The sequence below is a fragment of the Brachycentrus maculatus genome, unplaced genomic scaffold (assembly GCF_059751285.1).
Source record: "Brachycentrus maculatus isolate JH-2025_06_01 unplaced genomic scaffold, ASM5975128v1 h1tg000067l, whole genome shotgun sequence".
In the NCBI taxonomy this organism is placed as follows: domain Eukaryota; kingdom Metazoa; phylum Arthropoda; class Insecta; order Trichoptera; family Brachycentridae; genus Brachycentrus; species Brachycentrus maculatus.
The window spans coordinates 1,055,600-1,083,347 of record NW_028280821.1 but is presented as its reverse complement, the minus strand read 5'-3'; the positions used below and the strand labels follow the sequence as shown (position 1 = coordinate 1,083,347).

General features: G+C 32.2%; 1 protein-coding gene across 1 annotated transcript in view; it reads right to left on the bottom strand.

Annotated features, from left to right (window-relative positions):
- The window catches only part of LOC148311330 (semaphorin-1A-like), a 220,517-nt gene that overhangs the window by 137,468 nt on the left and 55,301 nt on the right, over positions 1 to 27,748 (bottom strand). The window lies entirely within an intron of this gene.

Below are 27,748 nucleotides of genomic sequence, written 5' to 3'. Positions count from 1 at the left end.
AACAGACAAAAATAATACGAGACCATAAATAAAATATATGAAACTCGAGTGAAAGCAATAAGTGAAGCAAAAAACCTTTCAACATCACATTTTATACAGATTACAGCGGGCCTACCGAATACATACATACGATATTCGCTTGGTACAAGAGACAAATCGAAAAACTGCTCAGAAAAACATCAGTCGGTCGGGAGTTGGGAGTTTTTCAGTGTCGGAAAGGAATTGGTTTTTTGAATGACGGATACAAACGTCAGAGTGACAAGCGGTATTATGCAAGGAAGTAACATTGTTAGTGATGGTAACAGTAACAGTGGGAACACACGCACTAAGGAACACTAGAACTTAACAATCGTCTACAGTCTACAGCTACATGTTTGTAGCATGTCGCACGGTAAAACAGTTCTCGTAATTGGACGTTTCCTGACTAAAATACCGTGACGGAACCATGCTGATACAGAACAGTATTATTCGTTTAAAGCATCTTTCGATGGTATTAAATGATGAAAATATTAGCTTTATTTAAATCAAGTTACGAAGTTCTCACCATTAACCAGTTTTTATTTATTTATTTCTTCATTAATTATTTGATTAAAAAAATAAGTAACTAACTAATTAATATGCCGCTTCCCGCAGGGAGAATAGAGCGCCACACCTCTGTCTTTGCAAACTTTATTCGTCTCTTCCACATTCATGCATCTCCTCACACATACTCTGACCTGACCACTTTTAAGTATTTGACATACATGATCATGCCAAGATTTTTTCGGTCTTCTTCTGCTCCTTTTTCCAACTTCATTTCATTAATAAAATGTTTTGCCGTGGCGGATTAAAAAATAGTTATTTGTATAACCAACATATGGTCACTAAATTGTGTGTGAACATGATACACATTGAATTAAGTACAACGCTTGATAGATTCGCGGTAAAACTATATGAATGTTTTTACTAAAGTGCAGTGCAGAAGAAAGAAAGGCTTTTAAAGGGTGCATTCACCTTGGATATACACATACAGAGACGTTCAAATAAAGTGGAAATTTTCATATGAAAGGTCAAAAAGCGGTTTAGTTAAATCGAGCCACGCGTCGTTGACCGTTATTATACACACATAAAGGTGTCCCGCGGACTTGCCACTTAGCCAATTTCCAAAATGTTACCCGCTCGGTTGATTTTGTCTAAATATAAAAAGAGGATTTTATTAGACAGAGGGGGTTCGCGGCGCCAGACCGTGACTTCAACTCACCTGATAAAGCTATTTCAAAACAAACATATAGGCAAGTCATCAAACGGTTCTTATTTTAGCAGCGTTAATGTCTTAAAATGCCTCCAGATTTTTGTGTGCTTGTTTTATAATGTTGCCATCTCGTTGTTCCAGTTGAGGTAGTTACAAAGGGTTCACAACAAGGACGATAGATAGAGAGGATTTCCTGTGAAGATTGTACAAAACGATAAGCTGAAGGAAGAGGTGTCGGTTAAGAAGGTGAAGCTTGCTGACTAAAGAATTATAGGGTAAATAACCATTTACTTAAAACACGCACTTCAAAAAATGAACTGGTAATAACAATTGTAGGAATGTTAAATTAATAAAGAAAAAAAGTGTATAACTAATAGACATGGGTGGTTAAAAAAAAACTAAATAATATATCGACTTCTTTTCAAAAAGTCGTTACTTAATTCGGTGTTGGATTCGATAATGTAAGACTAAACACCCTCATCGGAGCAAAAATTTCGTTTCGTATGGCGTACTCTAACTCCATTATTACATTATTTATCAATTTTATGTCAAAACTTAAGCTGGAAAGAAATATAAAGCAAGAGAAGGTGACATTGATATTATCACCATCGGGTAAACGAAAAAGTAATAGTTACCTATAAGTCACATTCCTAATAATAATTAGTGGTTTTCCCTCGGCTTTTGCTAAGAATCCCCGTGATGATAATGCCTATTGATAAAGCATATAATAAAATCGTTATTACGGAGCTATTTTATCATGCTTGTTTTAATTTTTTATTTATGACGGATCATGCAACAAAACATATTAACAAGTTATAAATTTTCAGTTTATAAACGAGGCGTAAGAACTGAAAACACATCGAGTAGAATGAAAAATCATTCAGTTTACAACTCCGACTACTAGAAACGCTATCCAAAATTATTAAGTGCGAAAACAAGCAGATGTTGCGACTCGGTGCAGAATGTATGACGAAGTGAAACTAAATTATGACACATCGTGAAAATAAACGAACCCTTAGTTTCCCGGTGATGCGGGGTGCAATAGGTGCAGGCAACCTTTTAGCGAGCTACCAAAAGGCTCGAGGCGGTCCTTGTCGCCTGAGGCTGGGTTTATCCAGTATCCATTATGCACCCACGGCTGCACTCGGAAGTGCACAAAACTTAAGTAATTTAACTGGCGGGAACCGGCAGAGCCTAATAAAGTTGGCGTCATGAGTTCAGGAAAGCCTACTTTGATCAGGCCTTGTGAATTTTAAACCTACGATGCTTGTTACTCTGATTCAAATCGACTTTAGAATGAATTTGCATTAACCGGTCGACTGTGGCCTACACTCTCCGACTAACAACAACTGTGTAAAACTGACGGTACCAAACTTTTTTGTTTGTTTGTATAATTACCATATATATATTTAATATAAAAAGCAGGAGTTTTAACTTGTTTTATTTGACGATTAAAGAAAGTTTTATTTTGAATTTATTTAAAATAGTTACAAAAATATTATAAATTAATTCATTTGCTAGATATTTCAACTTTTAACATATCTGAATACTAGTTACGCTGTTCATCTCCACTAAAGAGACTAAGCTCGTGTGCTCGGGGAGGAACTTACACTCATTGTTTATTGTTTAAACTTATGCCATAATGACAAAAGCTTTTTTTCCTTTGTATTATTTATTTAGTTTTATTTTTATTTTATATAAAAGGAATTTAATTAATTAATAAGAATGTTAAGATGATATTTCTATTTTCAGAGTTGTCAGTTAAAACGATGATTTGACGAATTTTAAATGTCGATTGTATATCCTAATTAAACCATGAACAAAAATGTAAATATTTTTAAAACCTTCTATAAATAACATCCTGTCAGTTTTGTTTTGAGAAGGGTACAATTCTTTCAGTAGTATGAATTATTAAACATAATAAAATAGCCGGCAATTGGTTAGCAGGTATTTTTTCAAGACGTCATTGCAGTTCTGGTAGAGCCAACGATTTAAAAAATATATATTTGTAACATGCAACTTAATTTTTTCAACAATAATCATCAATCAAACGTTGTACAATAATAACCTTCACAAAGCGTATTATCAACAGCAAAAAATAGCCAATTATAAAATAATTATTTACGTATTATTACGAGTTTCCATGTTGTTCAGACGAGATAACGTGAGCAAGAAATCAATGAAATAATATACGTCTTTATACCTACTACTTAAAAGTTCGCGGAAACGGAAGGGAAAGTTATGACTTCATATGAAATATGTATTAAACTTAATACTCGTGACATTTGGCTGCACAAAAAATGAATATCATAATAAAAATTATAGGCATTAGTAGGTTCCAGGAGGTTGATGAACTATTCGGTACCTACAATGATACGATGGTTAGATAAATTTGTAGTTAATTACATCCGGTACTATTTGATTTAACAATGTTAAAAGCGTATTTTTAAGCATTAATGTTGTTTAATTGCATAAAAACTCATTCTTTTTAAAACGATGTATTATTTACATAATATTTAATATTTCATGTTGGAATAACAACAAAAACAACGATTTCAGTTGTAGACTTCATACAGCAGCTTTTAAATTCGAGCGAAGGAGTTAATAAAATTAAATGTCCCACTACTAAAACATAAAGTTCTAATTCCTAGTACAACTTACTCGTTTGCATGAAAATATTCTAAAATCGACGAGTTCATAACAAAACAACGGGGGAACCTTTTATGTAAATGAATCCAGAATGTATTTTGTAACTAACCGGGCTAAAAGAGATCGAAGGATGAAACTATAATGAAATGTGTTTTTATACGGGAATTCTGATACAGACTATAAAAGCGGAAATACCGAGCGGACCGGAAAAATAGTCTAAATTATAAGAATTTCCTGAAGACGTTTGTATGTTAAGTTTGTTAACTAGTCTTGCATAATTTACTTTAGGGACTGTCCCGCTTATAAAGCTGGATGTTTTGGGACATCCGATGAATGCTTTTCTTACATTTCAAAATTATTTGATCAAAGGCAGAACGCTTTGTCCGCAGACGCATAGTGAAGATACAAGTATTCAGTAGCAATAAATATAATCTGACGAGGTTCATTTTTTGGGCAAAGGACAAACGGAAAGAATTAAACTGTCTACCTGCGTTTATAAAACGGCATTCTGGTATCCTTTTTGGTGCATTCCCACGGCGTAAATGGATTTTTAAATTATTATCATCGCACCTGTCATCCCGGAGAAATTGTAAAATATAATAATAAAGGTTTAACATTCTGGGTTTACCAAATCGCACGTGTGAACTTCCCTAGAAAGTTTACAAAATAAATTTATGTATTAACACCCAGTCGTAAATCCCCATAGTCATTTGCCTAAAATGTACTTTGAAGCGTCATAAATTAGAGAATGTCGCGCTTATGGGCAATCAAAACAACGTATAAAAAATTATATCGTTGTTTCTTCGCAGCTCTAGCGGTTGTTTCGTGCATTTATTTTAAGTGCGGGCTTCAATTTTGGGAGTCCGAACAAATCAGAGGGGAAGGCAAAACCCATTAAGTGCAGTGAAATGTGCAGCCACCAAAACGAAAAAAGTTTATAGTCGGCTAAACATACTTAATATCGTACGGCTGGAAGGCTCGGAGTGTGCATCGCTTCGGATGATAATACAAAATGTTATACAACCTCGCCATTGAACTCTGCTACCTGGAATTAGTCCCATCCCATTTCAATAGGCTGAAAAGAGAGGAAAAGAAGGACTTTGTCTCCGACGCGAGCGTTCCTAAAGCATTGTGGGTGAGGTTTGAATACTAAGAACCGTGTGTTTTTATGCATCGGTGCCAGCAGGTAAGCAGGCAATAACCCTGGAAAACACACGATCTGGGATAGACTAAAAAATTGAGAGAAATCTAAATTAAACGCACGAGTAAAAATACTCAACCAACTACGATGAACAAAATAATCTGTGAGCTTTAAAAAGTTATTTCCATACCACCACTACTATTACTACCATTCCACTGTTTTTTCATCCAGACTTTAGGTTCTGACTGATTTCGTCGCGTGTATTTCTTGGCTATTCTAGATCTATTCCCGATAATCATTAGCCAAATATAAATACTAACATATTCAGCTTTTCGTCATCCATTCGGCCCACACGTCCCAACCACCTAAATGAACCATTTTTTTAATTAATAAAAAAAGTTAGTTAATTACTAACTTAGCCCTACGTCCCTTTCTAATATCATCATTTTAAATTCATTCATACACAGATTTTTTTCACACATTTGTCTGAGAGATTGTATTTCAACGCCGTTGTACGCACTTTGTTGTAAACTGCCAGTACGGCTTCCTCAGATAGTAATTTTATATCCAATTTTTTTCCAAATCCAAAGTTTTTTTTTAAAAATATTCTGTCCGTTGAATCTTCTCTCAATATTTATATCCACTTATCCATTAATTTAAAACATACTTCCTAAAAATATATATTTTTTGCATTCTGTTCCTTTTTCTCTCTTTCAATTTTCATACCAGCATATTTTGAAAATTATATCAGGAATAGAATATAACGTTCATTAAACTATTGAAAATAGTTATACATATTTTCTGAAATTTATTCTTCGCCATTACATAATTCAGGTGAAATTTCAAGTCTGCATTCTTACGGGAACTGTTTTGTTTATGAAAAGGTTTTATTCCGAAGACAGGTAAGCTGTATACGGTAGATGTAACGAGGGTCTCTCAGGATTAGGAGCAGGTATATTGGATTGTGTCGTTTTGTATTTTGAATATGGCTACGAGACAGTGTTTGGGACAGCGGTAAATAAACACTTGTGTACTAAAATTTTACTACACGTCAGTCTTTCGGCAGGTATATAAACAAAACACTGTTGTTTTAAGAGAATTATGAATATGGAAGATGCGTTTGTAAAATATTAAAGAACAACTTTAAATATATTATTTCCCGTATTTTTAGGTCTAAAAACGAACCTTTAAAAAATAATATATCACTGTCATTGATTGGCGCTCAATTGGTTTTACTGATATTAATAGTAACTAAAATCTGAAATAAATGTCCACGATTCGATATTTTCGAGACAGTGAAAAAATGCATTAATTCATTTGGCAGTCACTTTGTTGTAATTTCTATGCATTATTAATTTAAGTTTTACTTTGTAGATGGCACTTTTTCTTCCGCATCATTTTCAAACACCGGTGTTTGAAATGATGCAGAATGCGTCTAAACACGTGTTATAAACGAATTTAAGAAATAGTGGTTTATACCAAGTGAAATTTAAATTAAAAATATAAAAAATTGCGTATATTGTAGTTCATGATTTTGTTGTTGATTCATTGGGTTTGTCAAAACTTTGTACAAAAATAATTACACAGCGCGTGGTACCTTATTTGTTCATAAAATATATAGCGTTTTTCATATATGGCGTGTACATCTACAACGCGGGAAACGCGACACTATCTTATTCCATCGCTTTGTATCATTGTGTATACGTCGTTTATAGCTGTATTTCTACTTCTCTCAACGTTATACCTTTCCTCTCGTATGTAACGAAATGTGCCTAATAAACGTGACGAGTCCTTGAAATTTCGCTCTCAATTCTCGTCCAATTATCGATTATCGTCAAATCGCCGCCCAAAAAGTTTCACTTCAAAAAGAATACAAACAAAATAAGCAATTGAATATATGCGCAAAATACTTTTTAAGATGAATAAAAAGTGCATAATGGAACAAAAATATGAAGCAACAAAAAAGGGGACAAAAACTTCTTTTTGAAGTGTATTGAATAAAACGATTACATATAAAAAAATACATTGTGCAGTATTCCGTAAGCGGAAAACTAAAAGAAACTAAAAACCAGTTGCGGACCGGTTTTGATATACGATGTGTAAAAAAGGAATAGCGATTTGTATGATCAATCATAAATATATATAGTGTTGATATGCCCAATTTGACTTATTGCCACATCATCCTATTGCAATAATTTGTTAAACGTATGACAAATAATAACGTTTCGCGGTCGCGAAAGACTCAGTTACTGGAATTCGGTATTCAATTAAATTAAAACTCAATTAAATTAAAATTCCAGGAAGCTTTAACATTCGTTGTATTCTTACTCATACTAATTATCCTCTCCTACATTCGATTAATCAATTTACTGGAATTTGAAGGTTAACATGTGTTTGAAAGATGGATTCCATGTAGGTTATAAATAAATTTAAATCACTTTTAAAAAATTGAGATAGATTTTTATTTCCAGTAACCCTGTATAATACAACATGCTTGATATTTCCAATGGTTAGAATTTGTGTTACGTGCGGTTGAACTTATCGTGCACCCTGTACTAATTACTTCTTGACACTTTGTATAAAACTGGCGTCGAAATATACGGTGATCGTTTAAAGTGGTATCAGAAACCTAAAGGTTAAAATTGAGTCACGCTAACATTTCTGATACTGACTTCAGTGCTTTTAATGGCGCCAATAAGTGACCAGATGTGGAAATATCAGTATTTACAGTCAATAATTTAATACCGAACAAAATTTAAAAAAATCTAAATGGTTCGCAAGACAAACAAAATTTATTTGTTTGATTATCTCATCACATAGGTATATAATTTTAAAAAAAAAACATAATAATATGTTCTCACTAGGGTTTCCCGTGCCAAGGGGACTTTTTACAATTTCAGTTTTGTGAGTGAGTATTTTCATGATAAGAGTCATGGATTCATGGATGATATGGCCGAATAACACAATTGATTTCATACTTACCTCTATTATCAAATTACTAATAACTGTTTTAAAAATGGTTCCGTTATTTTACGATTTTATTGATAATGAGAGTAGATTATTAATTTATTAATTGTATTTGTTTGTTTGTCTACGTTATGTTACTTTAGATTTTATAAGCATTCAATTTGTGCTGAAGAAACGTTTACCAACAGTCTTAATTTAATTACATGGGCCAGTGGAAATTTATGTCATAATAATGTTTTTGTGTAACGGTAATAAAATAATGCAGTTTCGTTTATCTTTCGAGTTGTTCTATTTTGATTGCAGAGTTTAATGCAAACGCCGCTGTGGGTTATAAACGCTTTTCCCAATAAATGACAGCTATTAACCTAAATGAGAGTACACGAAACTCGCATAATAAAATGCGCGAAATGATTCGATGCGTTTAGTAAAACGCATAAAGATGTATCTGTAGGTACACGAAACTTTGCATAGTAAAATGCGCGAAATGATTCGATGCGTTTAGTAAACCGCATAAAGATGTATGTATCTGTACTCGAAACTTTTCATAGTAAAATGAACGGAATGATTCGATGCGTTTAGTAAAACGCATAAAGATGTATCTGTACACGAATCATTGCATTGTAAAATGAGCAAAATGATGCGATGCCTTTAGTAAAACGCATAAAGATGTATTTGTAGGTACATGAAATATTGTAGAGTAAAATGTGCGAAACGATTCGATGCGTTTAGTAAAAAGCATAAAGATGTATCTATACACGAAACTTTGCATAATAAAATGCGCAAATGATGCATTGCGTTTAGTAAACCGCATAAAGATGTATCTCAGCATTGCGGGTATTAACGCTTGATCGTGCAACGCAATTGTCAGACACGAGTTAGATAAAGATCCTTGGGGTAATAAATATTCCAAAGACCGAAATTGTTTCGTTACCAAAAATCCCGAGGTTAAAAATGCCGTAACATAAATCTTCGTTCAGCTGACGAGACGGGGAGCATTTTTCAAATTCTTATCCGATTTGCCTCCCACTCTGTTAGAGTAAGGAACGTATCGGAGACGGCGGTTTCTGCTGAAGGTAGAACTACCGCACTTCTAATCTGGAGCGAGCGTCGGAAGCCATCTTCCAGCTTCACCCCTGTCGGGCGAACAAAGGGTAGGAATCTGCAGCGATACACTACGTGACAAATGGAGTTGTTAACGCATAAAAATGGGAATTTGGATGGCACATTCCTGCAGTGACTGGCTTAATCTGGGATAATGAAAATAGACAAATCAGGCTTGGTGTACAATTCCTCAGTTCAGAACGCACAGCGAGTTGACTGACAAAAGCCATTTGCTATGGGTATTGAACAAAGTAAGGAATTTTTCACATTAACGAATTCTATGGAAATTTAACACGAATCCTCTAATACAAATTTTAACAGATAAATACATTGGTACAATCTCCATATTCCATGCAACGTAAAGTATATATCGTAGTCGTACAGGAGAAAGTGACCAACTACCAAAACGTAAAATGTTCAGGAGGGCCATTTAAGTCACTTTTAACAACAAACATAAATTCAGTTAGTCATTTTTACCAAGTCAATATATTATACTTCCAAGTTTAAAATCCTATGGGATTTTTTTAGGGCAATATTAAGCTAGTAAGATATCAAATAGTCAATGACCACGATTTTGTAAAAAATGCACTAGGTCACTTTCTCCTGTATGACTACGATATGTTTCGTACATGTTCGCGGTTTGTTGGCACGCATTAAAAATATTATCCTTATGACCCCTTAACCATATTCAATGTTGCATAGGGCACAGCATCAACTTAAGTATTGATTATATGATTGTATAAAAAAATCTCGCAATTTTAAAAGATAGATCAACCACACTGGATGAAACGTTGATGTGTTTACATATTCCTCTAATTCTAACGGTTCAGTAGCATCATATTATAATAAATTCACTCATTCGCTTTCAAAGGATCCGTGAAATAGAAATGCTATACTGGGGAAATGATTCCTTTGATAATGATGCAAAATACAGAGTATTATACTTACGAGCATCAAATATCATGAAGTACATAGACGTATAGATTAATAATATCTAGAGTAGAGCATACAAATTTCAAGAAATATATTCCAGCTCTAGAATGACTCAACTCGCGTGACTAAAGTTTTTGAAATATATTAAGTTGTTAATTTCCAAAAAATATTGTAACACGATTAATGTGCTGGATAAGTACGAGTCGAGAACGTGTTTAGGGGAAATTAAAAGTCGGGATAGTTTTGAAGTTTGGAAATGAAATAGCTGTTCTTGATAAATAATCATTGTTGGTTTACGAAATATGTAAATCATTTACATTAATATCATGCGCGGTATATCTCAACCAAATTATTATGTAAATACGCGAGTACATAATGATTAATGAATAAATAGGTAAATGAGATACGTGAATGTGATATTTGATAATATTAACTATTGTGAGTAATAATGATAATATTAACATTGCTCAAATTATTTAAAAAACAATACAAATTGAGTAGTTTACAGTTTCGAACAGATTAATTGAAACAAAACTTTTTTCCGTATTTTCAACACTCTCTAAAAAAATGTTTTAAGGGTGTTCCCCGTATTATTTTTTGTTTTTATTTTTATTTCTTAAGTTAGCTTATATTACAACTTATATAAAGTATTATTTACACTTGATTTATATTTACATCTCTTTACAGTAAACAAAACATTTATTTTTAAATTCTTTAATACTCTTTTCATTTTTCATACATTCAGGCATATTATTTAGGTTGATTATGGACCAGGGCTGCTTCTTTCAGTGACTGAGACGATGAATACCGAGAAGTATCACCCAATTCTACTTAAAAAGATACTACCAGACATACGTACAAAAACGAAAGTCAAATGGTAATTCATGTGCCAAAACCTTATAAAATAAATGCCAAGAAGAGTAAAATCTTTGACTGAGCCCAAATGAGATCATTTTAAATATTAATTTGTAATATAATTAATAAACAAACTTTCTACGAAAATACAAAAAAAAAATTGTTTCAATTAATCTGGTCGATACTGTACTACTTAAATATGTTTTTGCAGTGGGTTGAATAACGCAGAAATTATGCTGTAAAATGGTAGGTTTAAAGAATAAAAACAAAACTTATTTTATGTATGTCTACATTGTTCTTAAATAAGCAAATAAGCCCTTCTTATGGAAAGCAACGAGGCAAAAAATTATGTAAGGCCTATCGTTATTATCTTGTGAATATTTATACATCTGAGTTCCCAAGTTACAAGTTTCCAGCAAGGCTCGTACCATGGAAGGTGCATAATGAATATTTACGGAAGGTGACTTGGTGAAAAGTTATGAGAGGGCTGTTTTAAACAGCACGGTCACACACGAGCTTTTACAGACCCAAGGGATGAAAAAATAATTACAATATTAAATAAGAATAAAAAACATCAGAAAACATGAATTTCTTAAAATTAGTAAATATGGTTCTTTTAAACTTTTCTCCTTGATAAGTTTTTCTAAAAACCTAAAGAATAGAAGAGCCGCCAGTGCTCACAAAAATAATTTTACAACACTCAAGTTAATTCTGAAATTTCCTGGTGGAACTGAATTTTATGAAATAAAATAACAACGAAAAAATCCACCATTTATTTTATTTGACTAGTGACCGGGTTTCGTCGTTACCGAATCATCAGACTGGTGATGTCGGTAACGACGAAAACCGATCAAAGGTCAAATAAAAAACATAAAACAAACTAGAAATGTAGTTTTAATTTTAATATGCAAATTTAAAAAAAAAACATTTAAGGTTTAAAAAAAATATATTATGTTTAACAGATTAGAGATCAAGGATATACACACCCAAAAACGTTGTAAATATTGTTATGACAGTTATAGTCAAATTACTACGTTTTTCGGAGCTTTTGAGGTAAATTTTATGAATTTTAAATCGAATACACACCGTTTTAAGATTTGTAGATATTCAAAGCTACTGGGTAACATTAAACACCATTATGAATCCTTATAAAATAAGGATATAAAAATTATTGTTTACATATATGATATACTCGTATGAGACATAAGAAATAAGAATACATTCAAATGAATAAAAATTATCAATTCTGTCTCTTTTCCTTTCTAGAACAAAAGTTTTTATGAACAAAAGTATCGATACCGTAACCACATTTCAAATATGTTATCTGCGAACAGATTTTCGTATTTTTGGTTCGAAATTTTTTTTACCATGTTATACCATAATATAGATTGAAAATGTGCGCTAGCTTATGTTTATTTTATAATATTGAGTACATACATACGAGTATATCTCATTATAAATATGGAACAAATTACAAAAACGTAACATCTTGCTGTGTTTAATGTTACCCACATTGGAAAAACATACTTATTTCCATGAATGAAGTACTCGTACAAATAAGAGTTCAGAATGAAATATTACCACAGTAATAGTAGATACATATGATCAATGTCAATATTTACATTAAATATAACAGTTAGTGTAACTTATATTGTATTAAGCGACCATTATGAAAGGTTGTGGCCGAATTCTGAGACTGACAGCGGCCACCGTATTAAAAGTGAATGTCAATTTTAAATCGGCTAATGTATGTCTCTGTCTAGTTAGATTAATCTATCAAAATAGTTGTAATCCGACTGCCTGGCAGCCTTCATTATAGATATAAAAGGTTAATAAATAACATATTTTTTAGAGAATTCAATACGATTCATGATTTTTCTATTTCTAAACTGATTGACAGCTGTCGCAACGTGACAGTATTTCCAATACAACTATACTTCTAATATAAATAAAAGCATCATTTTTATACACTTTTTATGAATGAAAATATAACATTTAGGTTCAGTTGGCAAAATTGTAATTCTGGCCAATATCTGTGCTTAATAGTGCATAGGCCACTGCATAGACACGACATCGACACGGGTGTCAACTTGATATAAAGTCAATAATATGACGGTACGGTGATCAGTCCAGCGCTCCAGATTATTAGATCAAATGGTGGAATATGTTTGATAGAATGCAGTCATGACATCAGGTAAGAAGTGCAGGTGCTTAGGGTGGAGGACAAAACTGTTTTATTACTACGAAAATAAAGAGGAATAGTTGAATTCGACCAATGGTTAGGGCACTCGTGGTTCAAAGCTATAGAAATAGAATATGTTATTGTATAATAAGTATATTATATTTATATTATTATATTATGTATCCTGATAGTACCCAACAATTAGGTAATCACTTCATTATATTGTTGCAACATGTAAAACAAGTTTAGATTCTGGTTATGCAAATAAACTTGAATAAAATATGTCAATGGATTAAAAACAAAATGTAAAAACAAATTATTCAATACATATATAAATATTATTTTAAAATTTTGGTAACCCTATGTATTACAGGGTTGAGTCATAATAAGTAAAGGGGTTAGATGTCTGATTCATGGCTACACAGTGACAGTGCCCACTTTTAATTAATGTAAAATATTACACACGCGATGGATGACGACTTGACTATACTTATTCCAAACCTATCTTACTACGCGGTCATTTTGTAAAATCACGTTACAAGTCATTTTTGAAACACGTGTAAATTTGATTAAATTGAAAACTAAATTTATGTACATTAATTATTTTATTATCATCTCTTTCGGCTAATAGTCTTTTAAAAGTTATTATTTTTTTTTTGGTTTGATTATTAACAGTTACAAATAACATGTGAGAACAAATAACACAATAACATTAACAGTTACATATATTACATAACAGTTTGGGTATGAATTTAGCTGACACATTACATGTATTATGATTCATAAAATAAAGTACAAAATAATATAACGTAATTTAAACATTTTTTTCACTGTAATATTTATTAAATATTACCCTGGACTGGTACCTGAAGCGGAGGGCTGATCACCTTTCCTTCATGTGTGAACGATCAAGATAACACTGCGTTTATAGAACGCAGTGCCCTATGCACCATTGGGGTGCGGATAAGGGTTTTATTATTATTATAACTTTAAGCATGTTCAGAATATATCAATAGGAAAATGATTTGACTATTCTAAATTGGTGTCGCGGGTCAATATTGGTTTAAAAATAGCGTCGTTTATGTCAGACGTCACTCCATGAGTGGGTAGGTACTCGTATGAAAGTTGTCGCGACGTTATAGTCACAAGGAGGCATTATGCATGAGCCAATCGGCGCCGGTCTAACCCCGGGTCCGGTGGTGGTTTCACCCTTACCTTATTAAGCTATAACACGGGGATGTAGTCCATAAAGTGGATAAACGTACAGAAAATTCTAAGGAAACACAGGAAAAAACAACTTGGTTTATCAACGTTCTTAGTCCACGTATTTAAAAAAATAACTATGGCGGATTTAATTCACTTGGTGAAAGCAAACACAGAGCTGTGTATTTTTGGAGCATCGTGTATTTTATGTAATGTGTGCATTTTTTCCACTTTTATAGCGCACTGAGCTTCCTGGATAGACCGACAGTCGAGTCAAAATATATATGTGTTTTTAATTTATGTTTTACTTGGGAAATACTATTATTTCTTAAAATGTATTGTGAGATGTGTGACAATATATTCCGCATAATTTTCAAACACCGCATGTTACGGTGTTTGAAAATGATGTGAAATGCATCGAAACACGTGTCACAATAGATTTAAATAAATAGTGGTATTTACCAAGTTTAACATTATTTAAAAATGGATAAGTATTACTACAAAGTGACAAACCCTATCATTTTTAATGTTCAATTTATCAAAGAATCGTTCTTGTTATACGGAATTGTAGGTCTGAAAGTATTCTGTATAAAAAAAATAGAAAAATAAGCACATTATATAAAAGTAAATTAATTATTAACGTCATATTACATACTTAGAGAAATTTTGATGAGGATCAAATAGGTTGCATTGTATAACAAACGCAAATAAGAAGTTTCAGTGAAATACTTGTTCACAAAATCTGGATTAAATCCGTAAATGACCAGACATCCATATTCTTCATCATCTTTGATGAGATGTCAAAAATAATATGCAAATAAGAAGGTTTGAAGTAGAAAAAAAATATTATTACAATATTAAAGTAGTTTTTTTATTACAAACACGGATTTTTTGCAAAGCTAAAAATGACGCATTTTTACTATTCATATGAATCAGAAGATAATTCTTGTGTTTGAAATAATTTACGGTAACCTACCAACTGCGATTATATGGCCGTTGTATTTCTATATTATGCAACTATTTACTGACACTTTCGAGAGCTATTTTCGTGTGTTGGATCACAAAAGTGATTTCACTGCAGGTAAGATTGTGTCATTGCGACTAAAAATATATCATACGTATATGGTTCTTTACCAACCTATTTCGTATTACTTCCTGGATACAAAACGATATTTTTAAAATTATTACTTATGCCAGTCGATGATAGGTCATAATCCATATAAATGCTTAACACTTGTATGCGGGATGAATCCAGTAGTTATGTGCAAATAACGATTATGATATGATATGTTGAAAGCTGATATAAGCATTATCGATAAAATTAAGAAAGGTGTGTTGAGATGGTTTGGACATGTGGAACGAATGAGTGAGGAAAGAACGGTAAAACGGATTTATGGGGCGAATGTTAGTGGGAAAGGAATCAGAGGAAGACCGAAAAAAACATGGCACGATCAGGTATGCCAAATACTTGAAAGTGGTCAGGTTAGGAGTCGTAACAATCGGCGGGTATGTATGAGGAGATGCATGAACGTGGAAGAGGCTAAGAATGTTTGCAAGGACAGAGTAGTGTGGGGCTCTATTCTCTCTGCCTACCCCTGCGGAGAAGCGGCGTGATGGTTAGTTAGTTAGTTATATGATATGTTCAAAATGTTAAAATCAAAATTCAATTCCAATAAAAATTAGGAGTAGGTACATAAGTGATCGAAGTTAGATGCTGAGTTGTTTGTATCAATTTTCTTCTTAGTAGTCAAATAAAGTATGCCAAATTCTTGAAAGCGGTCAAGTCAAGAGTTGGAATAATTGGCGGGTATATATGAGGAGATGCATGAATGTGGAAGAGGCGAATAATATTTTCGAAGACAGAGTGGTGTTCTATACTTTGCCTACCCCTGTGGGGAAGGGGCGTGATGTTTAGTAAGTTAGTCAATTATCAACTGTAAAATGACTTAGGATGAATCACATAGCAGATATTGTCCCATTTAAAAAAAAATAAATACCGAAAGTCCAACGGTAATAGTTAATAAGTTTCAGAGATAAATTATTTACATTTCTGTCATGCATATCAATGTAAATATGATTAATATGAGTAAGTCTACAGCAGTAGTGGGTCCAAAATGTTCAAATTACACGAAACGAGATACTGTAGGACCGGTTTGTCAATACAATATTCGCGACGATCCATTGTGTTCGTATAAACAAGATAGGAAATGTAATTAATCGAGCGAGCATTGCATTTATATCTCATCTGACATACAGTATGAATACGAAAGAAACATGCATGTTTGGGTTTTATTTGATAAATCGGGGACTAGTGGTATTCGATTTCGGTTGTAGGCGTTTTGTTCGTTTCAAGCTCCAACTATGGAGCGTTGTGATGAGAGAATTAAATAATCAAAGGTGATAAATTATTACATAAAAAAGCGTATAAATAAGAAACAACGAACGTAATAGTAAATGCCATATTAATGACGTGTAAATAGGATAAATGTGATTTTTATTTTAAATCATACTATAACCTCATTATAATAGTATTACGTAACGGTACTTTACGATTCTCAGAAATAAAGGGATTTAAATATATTAATTTTAATACTTTGAAGTTAAAACATTGGAGAAGTTTTTTTACGACATTATGTAGGTTTCAAAGGAAATAACTAAAACTTAAGTTCAACGGGGGGAAAAATACGTGAGTTTTAAATCGATTAAATTTTTAAAAACGTTACATTACTAAGCATAATCGATTGATATTATTACTGGGCTAAACAGTTTCGTTCAGTGGATCGACCATCTAAATAGTTATCACGAAAATCCAGATTCAAATTCCGGAATGCGCCGTGATTTTAAAGTGCTGAAATAAATACTAAAAGCACTATTATTGGTGGTCGTTTTTATACGTAAAATTTGAAAATAGGTCTAGCTACATTTTTAACATTGACAACATTAAAAATCACAAACATTGAAAAAGAACAGATTCCTGGCATTTTAATAAAAATAATTAGTATTATTATTCTTCCTTTCATTCAGATCATTATATCTTCTCGTAAATTACGAGCGCTCACGACCCATGTGTCAAAAAAACCCAAGGCAAACGCATCTACCTACGTTGACCATAACGAGATTTTCAAATTGTGAAATTTTTCAAAAATATAATTCAACCCAATTTCAACCCGTTTCGATACAAGTGCGATTATTTATTTAACCTTTTATATTCCTGACTGATATTCTATCAATAAAATATCACGTTAATATGTCGACATATAGAAATTCAATTAAGGAATTAAGTAAGATACAAAAATGACAGGTAACAGCTGGAATCAACTGACTATCGCAGATGACAAGACGTGTATGCGTTTGAAAGAATTTCGTTATGTCAAAACTCAGTCATTTAACTTATTTAAAGAAATTTTTTAACTTATTTGTCCGCCTCCGTAGTGTAATGGTCAGCAAGCTCGGGTACCGTTCCCGGGTTCAATTCCCAAGGGGGGTAAAATAAATGTGATTTTTGTCACTGTTACATGTATTCAATATTACCCTGGGGTGGTACCTGAAGCGGAGGGCTGATCACCTTTCCTTCATGTGTAAACGATCAAGATAACACTGCGTTTATATAACGCAGTGCCCTATGCACCATTGGAGTGCGGATAAGGGTTTTTTTATTATTATTATTAAAGAATATTTCCATTTTTAATACATGTTTTAAACGCATTCATAATCTATGTTGCACAAGATACCCGGATCATAAATTCGTTAGCCGTTCAAATAACCAATATGAACAAAGGATTAAAAGATAGAACGGAACAATAGTAATGTACTCGTATTTGCACAACAAAATACAATATGTGTGTTTTCGAGATAAATTGCATTCGCACATCCACGTGCAATCACTTTGCTCGGGCCAAATTTATGTGACAGGCGTAACAATTTATTATTCTGGGCAAAATGACCCGACGTGACGTCCAATAGAGCTGCAAAAGGAATTCAATAGCTGGTCATGGTGACATAGAGGAAAAGCTGTACAAAGTGGCTGGGTCTATACGCACCTGTACAATAGCAGGTAAACGTTTCAATACAAAACGTGTAACTTGGTTAAAAGAGTCCTAAAAGTTTATTCTAAGGTAAATATCATATCAACTTATGCTGAATATATATATTTAAAAAAAAAACATACTAAATTGCTAAGTAAAAAAAGGGAATTCTAGGAATCAGTGGTAAACAATAAAATGATTCGACTGCAATCAGTGTTAAATTTTTGGATTTTCTAAATTGAGTCACATCACTTCACTACTTCATGAACTGCACTGGTTACGCTTTCCCGAAAGAGTAGAGTTAAACTCTGTTTACTCCTGTATAAATCAATGCATAGAGTGATTCCAGAGTATATAAAAGAGCTGTGCATTCCGGGCGAGTTGTTTGATAGACATCTCACGCTTAGATCGGCTACAACAATTACTATGGGTAAAGTGATAGCGCTATATAAATTAGTCAAAATTATTATTATTAAGTGTTACACATTTTAAGATATTAAAATCATTTGAATAACACTTTTCACTATTCTTTATATAACCTATCTGCTTGCCCCTTAGGGGAAATGGCTTGATGGAAAAAAGTGGTAGTTGTTTGCGGAAGTCTAGCTAAGTACTATTATACTCTCATTCTCTTCTCCATTCGTTTTTCAAGTATTTAATTCAGTGTAATTATATTACCAGTATTACCATATTATCCTATATATAAATATATAAATATATATATATATATATATATATATATATATATATATATATATATATATATATATATATATATATATATATATATTCACGTACGAGAATATTGGTTCGATTTCCAACATTGGACCGTTTGAAAACCTTAGTCTAAATTTAAGAGATATGCCCTTGGGATGTGTAGGATGAAGAGGGGGTAGAAACTGTTTCTTATTTTTTATCCGTGGGAACAAGGACAACAGGGGAGAAGATTTTAGTCGCTGATATATTTTAATTAAAGGTTTATTATCATTTCTATTTTTATTTATTTCTATTGCTTTAACATACTGACGTTTATAACTTCTTGTTTTTAAATAAAATAAATTGAATTAAATAAAATTAGTGAATTTATTACTATTAAAAACGGAAAGATTATGCCACAAAGTGACTGCCGAAACCACTAATGAAATTATTTTAACCTAGAAACTTTCATAAATGGTACATACTCATACAGCCAGTTTATTAAGAATTGCGCATACGTTGTAAGCTTGCCAAATTTTTAAAAATATATCATACCGATATTTTTTAAAACTGACACCCACAATTAACACTGTGATATATGAATCACACAATAAAATGGGGATTGCATTACATTTTAATTTTATGATTGGCATGAATTATACAGGTATGCGTAAAGTTACTTAATAAATGGGTATATTATGTGGTAAAAATGCGATTTGCATGAGCGGCGATTTGACTAATTGCGGGAATGAACGTACGAGCAACATATTGTTAAGAAAGTATTTGCTAAGGTAACTTGGGAACAACATAGAATTGTGGTATGCAACGCGACTCACGCAATCTCTAGCTTCATTTTACGTCTTAAAAATGTTAAAAAATAAAATAAATAAATTAAGATTTTGTGAACATGAATTCAAAGAAATTGCTCGTGAGAAAATAGGGTTCAATGAAGTGAGAAGAAATGCCCTAGATATATTAATAACTTTTTTTTTCAATTATCATTGTATTAATCAATTATCTTATCGATACTTCTCTACGGTTAGTAAGAGGTTATTGGCATTTGTCCGATGACTAGTTCAGGGTGTGTGAATGAAATTCTTGAAGAAATTTACGTTAATTAGTGACATCCTAATTTTTAGTTTAAAATTATTTAATCATCCGTGTTTTAACATTTATTTCAACATTTGACTATTTTACTTTTTTTTACTCTTTATCTTGTTTTCCAACCTATGTGACTATTGATTATCTTACAACATTTTGAGTGTGTCCAAATACTTGTTCACAAAATCTGGATTATCTCCAATTACAGGAGTTATTTTCATATTACTTTTTTTTCTCATCATCTTATCTTTGTCTCACCAATAGATGTGAAGTTCTAGTGATTCATGAACAAGGTTTCTGAATTGGTTGATATATATATATAGAACTTACAAGAATTTGAGTAGTGTGCATGTCAATAATGGGTAGAATTGGTGAATGTTACACGTGTGTAAAGTGATCACTTAAAGCAGCCTATGACGGTCGTCAGCCCCGTAAATGCCCAGACTTCCATATTCTTCTCTTCATCTTTGATGAGATGTCAAAAAATAATATTGATTATCTTGTTTTTCAACCTATTTTTCTGGTTAAAAATTATTTCTATTAGCTTTACACCATATTCCATATTATATCACTGTGTATGTACGAGTATATGGCTATGTCTAAGAAGGATTTGAAAATATGACTGCCTAGTTTATTTTAATAAAAAAAAAAATTAAATTTTCAATCACTCAGTAACCGTCAAAATAGTGTAGTAATTTTTCAAAATTTTTATTATTATTATTATTATTATTGTTGCAATCATATGGAGTTCAATTAGCGGTGAGATACATCTGTACTTAAGGTAAATTCTGCATTCTAAATATTATTTTATATGTGGGTATGTCAAAACCCTCATGTGAGTTAGATTTATTATAAAAGTTCACATTAAAAAAGAGCATGTTAGAGTCTCGAGTTCTCAAGCAAGGCGAGCGCTTTCCCACGATACTTTGCATAAACACTGCAAATTAAACTGATGAAAAAGCATGTTTTCAAGCGATTTTTTCTCGGTTCAGCGCGCTCAGCAAATAATTATTACTCCTGTTATTTATGATCTGAATTACGTGTTGAAATCAATTCGGCTACATTAAAAATGATTTATCGAATAGCCGGCTATTTTAGCTGACTGGAGAACACACACGATTTTGATGTATTTAGGTTGCGGGGTAAATATGTTACATAAATGAAACATCAAAGAATGTCAGTACAAAATTTTACGCAGTAAAATTAAATTTATATCTAGAAACATAAGTAGTAAATGTTTATAACAAGTAATAAAAAATGACAGTCCTAGCATACTTTCCTCGTCGATATACGACACAATAGTACTTAAAGTGTATAAAGCCATTCAATTCAACCAACGCTATAAAAACAAAGATGACGTCGGCAGATATTTTATTATAATGTAAAGATAGTTCGAATATTATATATATGTATATATATATATATATATATATATATATATATATATATATATATATATATATATATATATATATATATATATATATATATATTGTCCGCCTCTGTAGTGTAATGGTCAGCACGCTCGGCTACCGTTCTGGAGGTCCCGGGTTCGATTCCCAAGGGGGGTAAAATAAATATAAGTGAGTTTTTCACTGTAATATTTATTCAATATTACCATGGACTGGTACCTGAAGCGGAGGGCTGATCACCCTTCCTTCATGTGTAAACGATCAAGATAACACTGCGTTTATATGACACAGTGCCCTATGCACCATTGGGGTGCGGATAAGGGCTATTATTATATATATATATATATATATATATATATATATATATATATATATATATATATATATATATATATATATATATATATATATATATATGTATATATATGTATATATATATATATATATATATATATATATATATATAATATACATATATATATATATATATATATATATATATATATATATATATATATATATATATATATATATATATATATATATATATATATATATATATATATATACATATATATATATATATATATATATATATATATATATATATATATATATATATATATATATATATATATATGTATATATATATATATATATAAATATATATATATATATATATATATATAAACATACATTTTTGTTAACAAGTGTTATGTAAACCTAATTTTTTTTTTCAATGGTAAATAATGTTATATATACGAGTATATGTGTGTATCTATATGTGGATATGTTTATTCTTTACATAGATTTTATCGGTTTTGCGTTTCGAAGGCCAATCCAGAATAAATCCCGTGAAATCATAATGTTTTCGAATACAAATACCTTCACGGTACAAATAAAATAAAAATGTTTTATTTTAGTTTAGAAAATTAATGCGATTAAATTAATATAATTGAGGAACAAACTACTACTGTTAATTCCGATATCATAAAAATATAATATTTTTGTTAAGGCAGACGCCAATGAAAAACTGAAATCGTAAGGAAAAAGAACTTGAATTCTAAAGGCGACAAAAACGCAGAGACATTTGATTTGGAAAGTCAAACATTTTTTCTTACCGGCAAGAGATACTCATTGTGCAGCACCTCCAATACAAAGAGTCTGTCAGTCAACATACCTGGAACAACAAAAATAAAAAATCGTTAGAGAACTAATAAAACCATAGACGCAAACAAGGATACCATGAATATACATGAAGAACAGACGGCTACCATCGTCTGTCCATACACGTGTACAGTGTACAAATAATACGCGTAAAGTAAACACAGGCCTGTGTGTGCATTGTACCTGAATGACCATATTTACCGTCATAATGTATGAGCTAGGCAGCTAGGCGGGCGCGGAAGGTTGAAAAACTAGGAATAATTAATTGTGCTAGACAATATACAAAGTATCGGGGGATCAATTTACGAATGTAAATATAACAATACGTGAAAAAAAGTCATACTAGAATAATAAAATTAATTACTAATACTACTAACCACCTCCCTGCTTCCTCGCAGGGGTAGCAGAGAAAATAGAACACCATACCAATCTATCATTGAAAACAATAATTTCATTCATGCACCACCCGTCGATTATTCCGATTCCTAAGTACTTGAAATAATTGATCATGCTTAATTTCTCGGTCTTTTCTGCTCTAATTTCCTATCCTATCCTAAATGACGAAAGGTATGTGGAACGAATGATTGAGATAAGAAGGGTTAAATATACGAGACGAATCTGTAGCAAAGTGGTAAAGTCGGAATAATCAGCGGGTAGGTAAATAGAAGCAGAGAAAGACCGAGGAAAAACAAGTAATTCAAATACTTTAAAGTGGTCAGGTCAGATGTCGCAATAATTAATGTGGGTTAATGTGAGGAGATGCGTGAATTCGGATGTGGTGATGATTATTTGCAATGAGACAGAGAGGTGTGGCGTTCGATTTTCTCTGCCGACTCTTGTGAGGAAGCAGCGTGAGGGTTAGAAAGTAAGTAAGAAAAAATTACAATATTAATTTGGGCTCGGAAAAATGTCACGCTATTTAAAGCCGGCGAAAATTTTTCAGCTTAGCAGGCAGGAAGTTTTTCTTGTAGCTAAGTCGTACCTTCGTTATTTTCTTCCCTTTTCATTCTTCTGTGTAAGTGTTGGCCTGTAATGATACAGCTCCGCGCTCACAGCGAAGTAAAAAATAGCAATACTGCAGATCTCGCGGCGAGATTATCGGATGGGGTGACACAATTTATTTCCCTGGATATGTTTTTTAATTAAAGAGCCACTCCGTTGTTAAGGGATGTAACGAGATAAATAAAGCAAAACGTAATAATAGCATTCGCCAGTGCAATAAAATATCTTATAAACAAAATAAATCGAGGAAAGCAATCTAACCATACATTGGAAAAACCGATAAAAATACTTCTCGTTTTCCATATGAATAAAAATGTTTGTTTTGTTCAAAATCATTAATCTCCCAAAATAATTCACCGATTTCTTTGAAATTTTGGCACAACCTTATATTCCAATACGCGCGTTTTTTAATACAAATATGACATGTATATATTTTTTGGGAAACGTATTTTTTAACTTCAATGGCAGCGCCATCTGTTGAACATAACAGCTACACCCACGATATTAAATATTGCTCATAGCGGACAGCATGCTTCTTGACAGTGCTGTCACTTAGTATTTTCAATGATTTCGATTGCATTGTTGTTGCATAGATTTTTAACAGTTTCATTGCTTTACAAGCATTTCGAATTACCCACATCAGAAATGCCTGTTTTTTTCTTTTCTATTTAACCAGACTGAGCCACAGCAACGCGTAAAGCTAGATTTTAATATAAACTAAAACAATAGTTATGACTTGATGGAATTATGACTTATTTTTGGTGACAGCTGTTTCGCATAATTCTAGCTCGGATCTTGCTTACAAATAAAAAGGTCAACACAATTATGAAACGTCATGAGATCATATTTGTATGACTTACAAAAATCATGGTTAGAATGGTAAATATTACACGTATTAAAGTGACCACTTAACCAGCCAATGACAGTTCGTAGGCCTTGTTAATATCCAGACTCTTTTTCATTTATGTTGAGATGTGAAAAAAATCATTATTTTTTATGACATTTGTATGGTTTTATACTATTGATATTAAGAAATTCAGAAATAAAAAAAGATTTATTACATTACGTATGTAGGTAACCAGTGCGCGGTTCAATGTACAAATGATATGGATTTCAGTTAAAATCACTTTTATTTTTTAATGTTTCCTTGAAGACAACAACAACAAACATGAATCACGATTCGATAGAATATCTATTTTCTTACCTGTAAATGAATAAACTATTGATATGAACAGGTAAAATAAAAATCCTTAATATAGCACGCGATGCCCAAGAAGAGTACGCACATAATAAATGATACTGGTGGGTATTAATGATAAGAGAAAAATAAGAAATCTTATCTATTAACGTTTATTTATATCTTTAGTTTACAAATTTATCAGTTCAAATACTGTTTAAACGAAGATACTAAGATAATGTTAATAAATAAACAAAACGCATTATGTTTCAACAGGTGATTTTATAATGTATGAGTTTTCTATCATGTATGTATTTAAGTAAGTAAGTATGTGAAATTAAATTTACTAACTCAAAACAAACATTGACCAGTGTATGGCATAGCGATATGCGAAATTAAATTATTAAGCAATCAGTTTGAGTATTAATATTTTTCTTCTCTTCTTCTAGCCCTTATTCGCACTGGTGCATAGGGCACTGCATCGTTTTGACGCAGTGTTTTCTTGATCGTTACTCACATGAAGGCGAGGTGATCACTCCTGCGCTTAAGGGACCAGTCCAGCGTAATGTTAAACAAATATTAGAATGTAAATTATCAATATTTATTTTCACCCCCCTTGGAAATCAAAGCCGAGACCACCATCGCGGTAGCTAAACACGCTAACCATTACGCCACGGAGGCGGATGAATATTTTTACTGACGAAATAATTTCATTTCAAAGTAATTAAAATCACATCGTTACTGTTAAGTACATAATTAGTTAAATAATATGTTTGTTTCGTAAAAGTGAGAAAACAATATTTTTAACTTAACGAAAAACTGACAAAAAACAAACCCTGTTAGGTCACCTGGCTTGGAACTATTATTGTGCTAATTATTTTCGTTATTTTTAGCATAGGTCTTGCACTATTTGCAAATAAAGTTAGAGAAAATGCGTTTTTATTATAAGACATATTTGTATTTCATAAAGGTTTCTATAAAAAATATATAAAAAATCACTCAATTCAACTTTACATGGTGCCGAGAACTCACAACGGACGAAAACAAAAAGAACAGAAATTATGGAGTTTATTTAAATTTCTACATTTTGTCGTTGGAATTTTCGCTCAGTTTACATGCAATAGAGAATGGCGGTAGTTAAAATGATGATTTTAACTGGATGAGTGTTGGATACAGGGAATGAGGATTGGAATTTTTCGTTTAGTTTTCGTTACAAGGTCAAATTTTAACAGGAATTTTGAATACGGACAAAGTCAACTTTAACATTATGTAAATTTTACCAAATTCATTATGGACTTCTGCTGAAACAGATCACGTGGGTTAGTTTACCTTATATACTAAGTTTGTAGACGAGATCCGAGCACAGATCTTAATTCATGCCATTGAAAGGCCGTTATTTCGGTCTCAATGGATATTTAGAAACTCGTCCATCACCAGGAATCCTATTGAGAGGGCGATACAAGCGATAATTGCGGAGTGAACCCGACATAACACGTCCGTTTGTTTGTCTTTTGTATCGTAAGGCAATTCCACTTTCACAGAGACCTGACTGCCCATCAATGCTAGTAATCCTAAGCAAATATCAGTCAAATACCTTCGGTTCACAATAGTTATAAACAAGTGGTAACGTCACCGAATTTAAGCACCGAGGTTTTATGTTCGGGCAATAAATCTATAACGAACTTTAATGAATTGGTTTTTACCATAAATAACTAAATGTGTTCATCGGTGTATTTATTGCTAGAAATTGAATATGTAATATGTACGTATATTTAAATATATAAACTTATACACATATATATATATATATATATATATATATATATATATATATATATATATATATATATATATATATATATATATATATATATATATATTTTACGCTTTTCACTAAAATCGGACATTCACTTGGTAAGTCTTAATTATCTCTTTCTACACACTACTAATTTTTCTACATAGTGTCATGAAATCTATGAATTTATGCATCTAAAGAATCATGAATTTATGTATCTAATAAATACTTTTTTACAGATATCTTTGAATTCTTAATCGAGTAACACAATATAGTATTAAAAGTAAAGTACTGTTTATATTATTGTAATGCTCGCAGTGTATGTTGCGGTTTGTCAAAAGAAAACCGCGCTATAACGAGTATCTTGAATAGGTTTTCGATTTGATATTAAATACACGATATGAATGGTCTTAAGACTATGTTGCACAGTTGTTCGGCGGAGTTGTGGGCGGAGAAGCTCATTAGAATACAAATAATATAATAATACATAATGCCCCACGGTGTCCGAACAATGGCGTAAAGCAACGCTCGCTGCTTTCTTGCGAGCTTGCGACCTATCCACACTATTTATTCGTTTTTAATGCACGCTCTCCCGCATAAATTACCCGCGATGGCAGGATGTGGACGGAGCTTTAGGAGCGAGGCGGTATTTACCGCTCGTAATGTTTCAATTTACACTCAACGTACCTATCTAACTGAGCAAGAATTCGAAACGGTGCTCGATTAATGAACTCCTCGAATAGGTACCTACTCGAAACGTTCAAGAACGAGGAGAGCAATGCTATTTTGTGACAATGGGGAAGTGTCCCAATTCTTGAACAAGTTCTATCCGCGCTGTTAAAACAATGAGCAGCGTTGTGCGGCTGATTCCGGATGTGACGTTAAAGATTCGATTCTCTAACCTGTCACAAACTCAGTTTGTATTGTGTCATTACATTTTCTGACACAATACAAACTGAAAAAAAAATTGTAATTGACTGACACGAATATAATCTTTTCAGATTATGTTCATTCACTCTTAAATATAGGCATTCCTCAAGCTTCCATCTTTTCCAGTCTGTCTTTATTTCCTACCTGGATGCTATGGTCCTCATGCCTAGGCTTACCAGAC